This window comes from Vombatus ursinus, unplaced genomic scaffold, assembly GCF_900497805.2.
Source record: "Vombatus ursinus unplaced genomic scaffold, bare-nosed wombat genome assembly UNPS02000582.1, whole genome shotgun sequence".
In the NCBI taxonomy this organism is placed as follows: domain Eukaryota; kingdom Metazoa; phylum Chordata; class Mammalia; order Diprotodontia; family Vombatidae; genus Vombatus; species Vombatus ursinus.
Window position 1 is genome coordinate 36411476 of NW_020940360.1, and position 7861 is coordinate 36419336.

Genomic DNA, 7861 nt, shown 5'->3' on the forward strand with positions numbered 1-7861 from the left:
GATATCTAATCTTGATGCTACACAAACCACATCTAGACAGACCCACGTGGACACACTGATATGGGCAAAACACAGCAGTATACACCACTCCCTAGCTGTGTGACCCTGGTCAAGTCACTTAACCTTGTTTATTTCATTTTCCTCATCTGTAAAATGAGCTGGAGAAAGAAATGGCAAACCACTCCTGTGAAGAAAACCCCAAAAAGGGGTCAAAAAGAGTTGGACGCAACTGAAACAACAAAAATACACAAGGTAATTTGAATGAATGAATGCAAAAGCATTTATTAAATGCTTGCTATGTCCACAATGCAATCTTTAAGTTCTGGAGACACAAACAGAAAAGCAAGATAGCACCTGTTCTTAAGGAGCTCATATACTTTTGGAGGAGACCACATATATGGAAGGTTTCAATTACAAGTCAGATGGAAAAGTCCTATGATACTTATTTAGGCTCTAATACCAAAGCAGATGGCGATACCTTTTCTTTAATGTCCTTACCACTGATAAAATCACATCAGTTTCAGGTGTTGAAGCATTTGACAGTGGCAAAGACTTTGGTGGGAAGAACTTTGCTTTCTGGATCTTCAGTAGCTATGGCCCTAGTACCTGCAGGAGCAGTGGCCAAGCTGCATCTTCACAGGGTTTATGTCCTAGGATGAAGGCTGAAGGCACTGGGCTAGAAAATCACTATTCCCCAGATTCTTGAGTTCAGTGTGCAGATTCTGAAGGAAGATGGGGGTCATGATGGTTTGGCTTACTGGCACATGCTGCCTCCTCTCTCTCCTTCAGAGTGCCCTGCTGCTTCAGTTAGGCTGGCTTGTCCGCTATATGGGTGGCAGTTGTTGGTCATTGGTGCCAGTGACTGGCCCCTTCTCTATTGCAGTTGCTTCCTTGGATTATAAACTGAAGAATGGACTAGAAGGGAGGACTAGAGAGACGGAGGACTGATTGGCGGTTTGGGAAGTGCTGCCACTCCTGGGGCTCTTGGGGTTTTCTGCCTATTGGTGGCAGTTGGTCAGCAATTGTTGCTAGTGGTGATGAGGAAGGTGGGGCTCCTCTCCACAATGATTTCTGTCCCCTTAAAGATGGTTCTGGAGGCTGAGGTGGAAGTAGGTCTGATGATCTGGGGAGGAGGGGAGACTGCTATTCCCAAGGCTCTTGGGTTTGGGGTCACAGGCTCTCTCCATGGGGATGTGAGGGGAGATGGAGTCAAGGTGGTGGTGGTGGAAGTTTGACTTGCCTGACATATGCTACCTCCTGTCTCTCCCTCAGGGGTGCTGAGGTTTGTTTCTTGACCTCTGACCGGGTTCAAGGGTCTCACTACATTACATTGTCAACTTAAATTTCAATTTTTTCTTGGTACATTTTGCTACAAAATGAAATAGCCTTTCCATTACTAGGATTGGTTTTAGACTGAATCATGGACCTAACATTTTGCAATTTTTACATTCAATGTTGTCATGGAAATCTTTGTCTTACTTTTGAATTTCAAATAGCACCTAGTATAGGAACAAAAAAAAGCAAGTGCCAATTTTTCAAATTTGGCTACTGCCGATATTCATTTTCAGCAAATCCAGAAGAAAAGAAATGACTGAAAGACCAGTTTAAATGACAGAGAGGTTGTTTATGAGGTACTTGATTCTAGTGAGAATTTATATGAGATGGCTTATGGTTTCAGTTAAAGAATGATGGAAATAGTTAAGCCATAGCTTTGGTGCATATTGCAATAAAATCGGGACTCCTAATAAGATGTCTTAGCTCCCAATAGGAACTTTCTGGCAGATACTTTTGAAGATGAAATTATGGAAATGTGACACGCTAATGCAATAATATGTTCATTATAAGCACTGGATTTTGTGATGAGCAGGATGAAGTAGGAAGAAGGTAAATCGCTTAAGAAGAAACATAAAATATTAAAACAAAACAAAAAAAGGCCTAAGTTTGCCAGAGAGGTAAAAATGAAGTTCTAGATAAAAGTTCTCTCTCTCTCTCTCTCTCTCTCTCTCTCTCTCTCTCTCTCTCTCTTAAAAAAAAGACATGATTGCTGGTAGGCTTGCTAAGGAGAATTGTTGTTGTTTTTGACATACATATTTGTTGAATGAGTAAATTATTACTGAAGAAACATTTCTAAAAATGATGAGGAAAAGATGTAGAATTTCATACTTTAATCACTTTTTTTCACCTGGCAGCCCATTTCTACCTTTTCTAATTCTTTCTTGTACAGGAAATCTCAATCAGAACTGGTATCTAGTCATCTTGGGTGTTATCCTGATTTATTATTTGAGAGGTCACTGCCAATAGTGTCCTGTCTCAGCTTTGGCTTTTGAATCTGAGAATGTTTCCATGTCAGAGAGTGACTCCTAATTAATCCAGATAAATCTGATTGTTAAATCAGGTAAAACTCAGAACAATTCCCTGTAGTAATGTTTATGTGCCCATGCTATGCTAATACACTCCTCCTCCATTACCTCTTAATGAGTGACCCTGAATGCTTACTTAAAGGCTGAATTAATAGACTCATAATGCACTAAGCCAAAAATTCCATGGACTGCCAAATTTCCCTGAGTTTCATTCCCTAAAAGTTTTTGAAGTGCTTAACAGGTAAAGACATTTTCTAAAGTTATTGGGTCTAAAGAAAGACTCTAAAAACACCAAAATATTTGTAGGAGCACTTAAAAAATACACGATTTTATTAAAACCATTTAATGCCCTTTAGGTCTTCAATGTAGCAGCAATTTTTATAATTGCCCACCTTTTACAGGAGGGTAGGTAGGTAGGACAGTGGATAGAGTGCCAGGTTTGGAGTCAGAAGGACTCATCTACCTGAGTTCAAATCTGGCCTCAGATATTTACTAGCTGTGTGACCCTGGGCAAATCACTTAAATCTGTTTGTATCAGTTTCCTCATTTGCAAAATGAGCTGGTATAGGAAATGGCACACCACTTCAATATTTTTGCTAAGAAAAGCCCAAATGCGGGGCAGCTAGGTGGCGAAGTGGATAGAGAACGGGCCCTGGATTCAGAAGGACCTGAGTTCAAATCCGGCCTCAGACACATAACACTTACTAGCTGTGTGACCCTGGGCAAGTGACTTAACCTGCATTGCCCAGCCAAAAATCAAAACAAACAAACAAACAAACAAACAAAAACCTAAATGGGGTCATGAAGAGTCAGACATGACTGAAAATAACTAAAAACACACACACACACACTCACACACACGCACAAAGGAAACCTTCCCCAACCTCTGCCTTCCCTCTGTTAATTATTTCCTATTTATCCTGTATATAGCTTGCTTTGTATGCATGTTATATTAGTTTGCATGTTGTCTCCTCCATTTGATTGCAAGCTTCTTGAGGGCAAGGACTGCCTTTTGCTTTTTGAATCCCCAGCTGCTTAGTACAGTGCCTGGCACATAGGTGCTTAAAAAATGTTTGTTGATTGATTCAACGAAGAACTGGAAACAAAGTAGGTAGGTAACCAAGGATTAAAGAAAGGCTAAACAAATTGTGATACATAAGTGTCATATTACTACACTGTAAGAAATGGCAAGCATGATGAATACAGAGAAGCGTGGAAAGACATATGTATGAACTGATACAAAGTGAAGTAAGCAGAGTCAGGAAGACAATATACATAATGACTACATCAATGCAAATAGAAATAACCATCACAAACCAATCAAAAACGAATGTTGCTAAATTACAAAGAAGCTGTTTGGCTTCTAGAAGTTGCACAGGTATGCAACATTGTATGCAGTGTCAAATCTTTTCAATGTGTTGATTGGTTTTGCTGATTTTTCCCCTTTCCCCTTTATTTTTTATTTTAAAAAAAATCTTTTTTTTTTAAACAAGGGAGTGGGTAATATGAGGAATTTAAAGGGAAATCTAGGGTATATGAAAATCTATTTTTGAAAAGTGATTGGATCAAAACTGACATGTTATAAACACATTTTGCTTGACATTTCCAAACTAATATATTTCATTCTGTTCAATGGATCCTTCTAAAATGAATTAATATAGAAGGCATGGCACTATTACAATGGCAGTAGTATGCAGAAGGAACAGTGTATAATTCTTTTTTTTTTTTTTTTGGTAAGGCAATTGGGGTTAAGTGACTTGCCCAAGGTCACACAGCTACTACATGTCAAGTGTTTGGTCTGAGGCCAGATTTGACTCAGGTCCTCCTGAATTCAGGGCCGGTGCTCTATCCACTGTGCCACCTAGCTGCCCCCAGTGTATAATTCTGATGCAGGAATTAATGGCCTTTTAATTGGGGCTTTCCAAGATTTACTTTTTGGAGTACCTCCTTCCCTCCAACAGACATACTTCTTTAAGTTGTCTTGATAAAATTTTCTCCTTCAGTAATTATAAAAGGAAAGAATGTGTTTTCCAGTGATAATACATTTCAGTAACTAGGGTATGTTTATGTAGAGTTCACACAGTTCTTTTCTTCAGGTGTACTTAATTATCCTGACATCATGAATGCTGAATAAATGGCCATCCCTATAAGCAAAACATTTATCAAGGCACAGGTTCCCCACCCTTGAAAGGTTTAAGGAGTGCTCAGAACTCTGTGGGTGCTATAGAATATTCAAGAAAAGTCATCCTCTTCCTCAAGGGCATACAATCTCATGGGGAATACAAGATGATACATATATATGTATAATATAGGAATAACACAACACTTTATCTCTCATTCCTGGGCCTTTGCATTGTCTCCCATGCTCTGAATGCACTCCCTCCACATCTATGTTTCTCGGAATCCTTGGTTTCCTTCAAGTCTTAAATTAGGTGTCACCTTCTGCATGAGGCCTTTCCAGGTTCCCATTCCCACCTCCCATCCCCCACATCCTACCCTCCCTACTGCAGTGCCTTTGCTGACAAGACTTTTTTGTATCTGCTTTGTATGTGTTTTGTCTAAACCTGTGCAGAAAGCCCTTTAAATAGACTGGTACTTATGTTCTGAGAAAAGTTTAGGATTGTTAAATACATGCAAAGCAGTCGGGGTTTGCTAGAGCTGAGATGTGTTTGCATATCCTTAAGGGAGGAAAACCCCCTTCCAGTAGTTAATTTTAGATATGTGAACTAAAAAATATTAAGTAATGATAATTGCCCTTTTAAGACTGGCATGAAACAAGAATTATCCTGAGTTTATGAATAACGGGGTTCCTGCAGGACAAACTGAGACCCGGGAAAAGATCTTAATTTAAAAAGGCCAAGGTCACCACTGAATTCTGGACCATCACCAGTCACCTTGACCTTTGTCTTGCCACTGGACTCTTATAACTCTGGAGGAGAGAGAGACTGATACTTTGTACAGCTCTGCCTCACTTATATCCAGTTCACAGTGCAAATCAAGAGATCACCTTCATGATGTCATTGGTCTTCTTGGGCAGCAAAGGCCGAACAGCAACAGTAGGATATAGAGGGACTGTGCCGTATAAATTAAACAACTTGAAGGAATATGATATGGAGAGGTTTGGACTTGTGAAGAAGACTGATGATTAGATTTGAGAGAAACTGAGGAAAAGTTGAAAGAAATCAAGCTTGAGGTCCAGATGCTACTTTTAGCTTTGGTGTTTGAGAAGTCTGCAGAAGGTAGGGCAGAAATGGAGACAAGATCTTATGTTGAATAAAGAGGAAAGAAATTGTGAAGGTGAATTTGAGGGTTTGGGCTTGTAAAGATGGCTAGAGATTGAATTCGGGGGAGAAGGAATTTGAGAGGAGTTGAGGAAGAGCATCAAGAGAATGATTTGAACTAAAGAAGAAGGGGTTCAAAAAAGAAGAAAAGAACTAGAGAAAAAGAAAGAAAGGAAAAAGATTTGAGGAGTAAGGCCCTGAAGGAGAAAGTAGATGGCAAAGCAAGTTAAAAAAGAAAAGGCAAGAAAAAGAAATTAGAAAGGAAAACAAACTGTTGAAACAAATAAAAGGCTAGTGAGATAAAGGACCTGAAGTAGGGTATGGCCTCTAAAGTCAAAGGAAGAAAAGGAAGTTAAGTTGTGACTGTGAAGTTGTTAAAAAGTAATAAGAGGTTATAAAGGTCTTAATGGGTATCTAGGAAGTGAGGTATAAACACCCACAAGTAGTTAAAAAAACACACACACAACCAAACCAAAACTGAGAATTTCAGTTTATAGTGGTGATTGGTGACTCCCTTCTCAGGAGTATTGAGGCAACTATTTGTCAGCCATAATCTGTTGTCTTCTAGAGGGGATATATTGGAGACATAAAGGAGAAGCTCCAAGACATGTTAAAGTGGAAGACTAGTACTCACTTCTCGTTATTCATTTATGAGTACATAAAATTCTCTCAGAAAGAACCTAGAAACTACTGCAGAATATTAAAAAAAACTTGTTATGAAAATCATAGGAACATAGATTGAATTTTCTTCACTGCTATGCTTTGAAAGCAAAAGTTATTGCAGAATGAGACACATATTTTTGCACATAGACAATGTAAAAATTTGTTTTGCTTAACTAGGCATATTTGCTATCAGGGTTTTGTTCATCTTTGTTTTCAATGGAGGGAGGGGGTGGCGGTGGCAGGGAGGGATAGTTGATAAGGATGCCAAAAGAAAAGAGCCACTGAAGCATTTTTTAAAATGAACAGAAGAGAACAGAAGAAAGGCCAGAAGGAAACCTAAGACAAATATGAAAGTTACATGTTGAGTTTATTACATACTTAAAAGGAAAAATAAATTGTACATAACAGAGATTCACAGGTTTAAGATCAATCTTTTTTTTGTTCTAGTTTATAGAAATGCTTGTTTTGTTTGGTATTTGTTAAGTTCAGGATTAAATTTAAAAAAAAAAGAAAGCAAAAGATGAAGATGAGAAAAATTGATCTGGGAAGTGAAAAATCAACTAAGAAGAATGGTATCAGAGAATGGGATATGGATTTCTGGACCATGGCTCAAAATACAGAAATGACAGACTTCTGGTCAGGGATAGAAGACAATTAACAAATCCTGGTTAGATAGTATTTGCTTGGTGTAATCAAAAGGGCTTTAAAGTAAAAGAGATAGGGAAAAGAGTAGAAAAGTACATATACACATATACCATACACACATATGCACACACATGTATGGATATGTAATACATATACAGGCAGGTACACAATACATGTATATGAGCATACATACATGTACACATATGTGCAAATACATGTAGGTACATGTATGTATATGTATATATACACACATGCCAATATATTCACCAAGAAAGATACCATAGTCACTACAGTGTAGAAAGAATAGCAATTGAGATGCCTAGAAATTCACAGGAAACAAAATTCAAGTATAAAAAAGTTGGTTTTTCCACAGACTCAGTCACAGAAAAGGATCTGGATAACAATGATAGATAGATGGATAGATAGATAGATAGATTGATTTTTAGATAAATGAGATACATGGATGAGTGGATAGATGATAGATATATACACAGATGGTAGATAGGTAGATAGATATAGAGCATTTATTAAGTGGTTAGTTAGTGCCAGGCACTGTGCTAAACACTGAAGATAAAAATATAAGCAAGCAAGTCAGTCTCTACCCTCAAGAAGCTTACATTTTAACAGGGGAAGACAACACAAAAAGGAGTGATGGAAAGGGTGGGGGGTATGCACATGGCAACATGATATGTAGATAACCAGGAAGTGGCATGGAGGGCTTGAGCATCTTGTAAAAGTTTAGCCAAGCCAGGGATCCCTTTATGAGATGCAAATTAGTCACTTGAATGATTCAGAAAGGAAGCAACTCAATAACATAAAGGATAGGGGATGCTGCCATGTGATCTTTAAAAGTAAATTCTCTGAGTTCAGCCAATTGACTTGAAGAGGAACCCAGCTATTGAAAGGATGAGT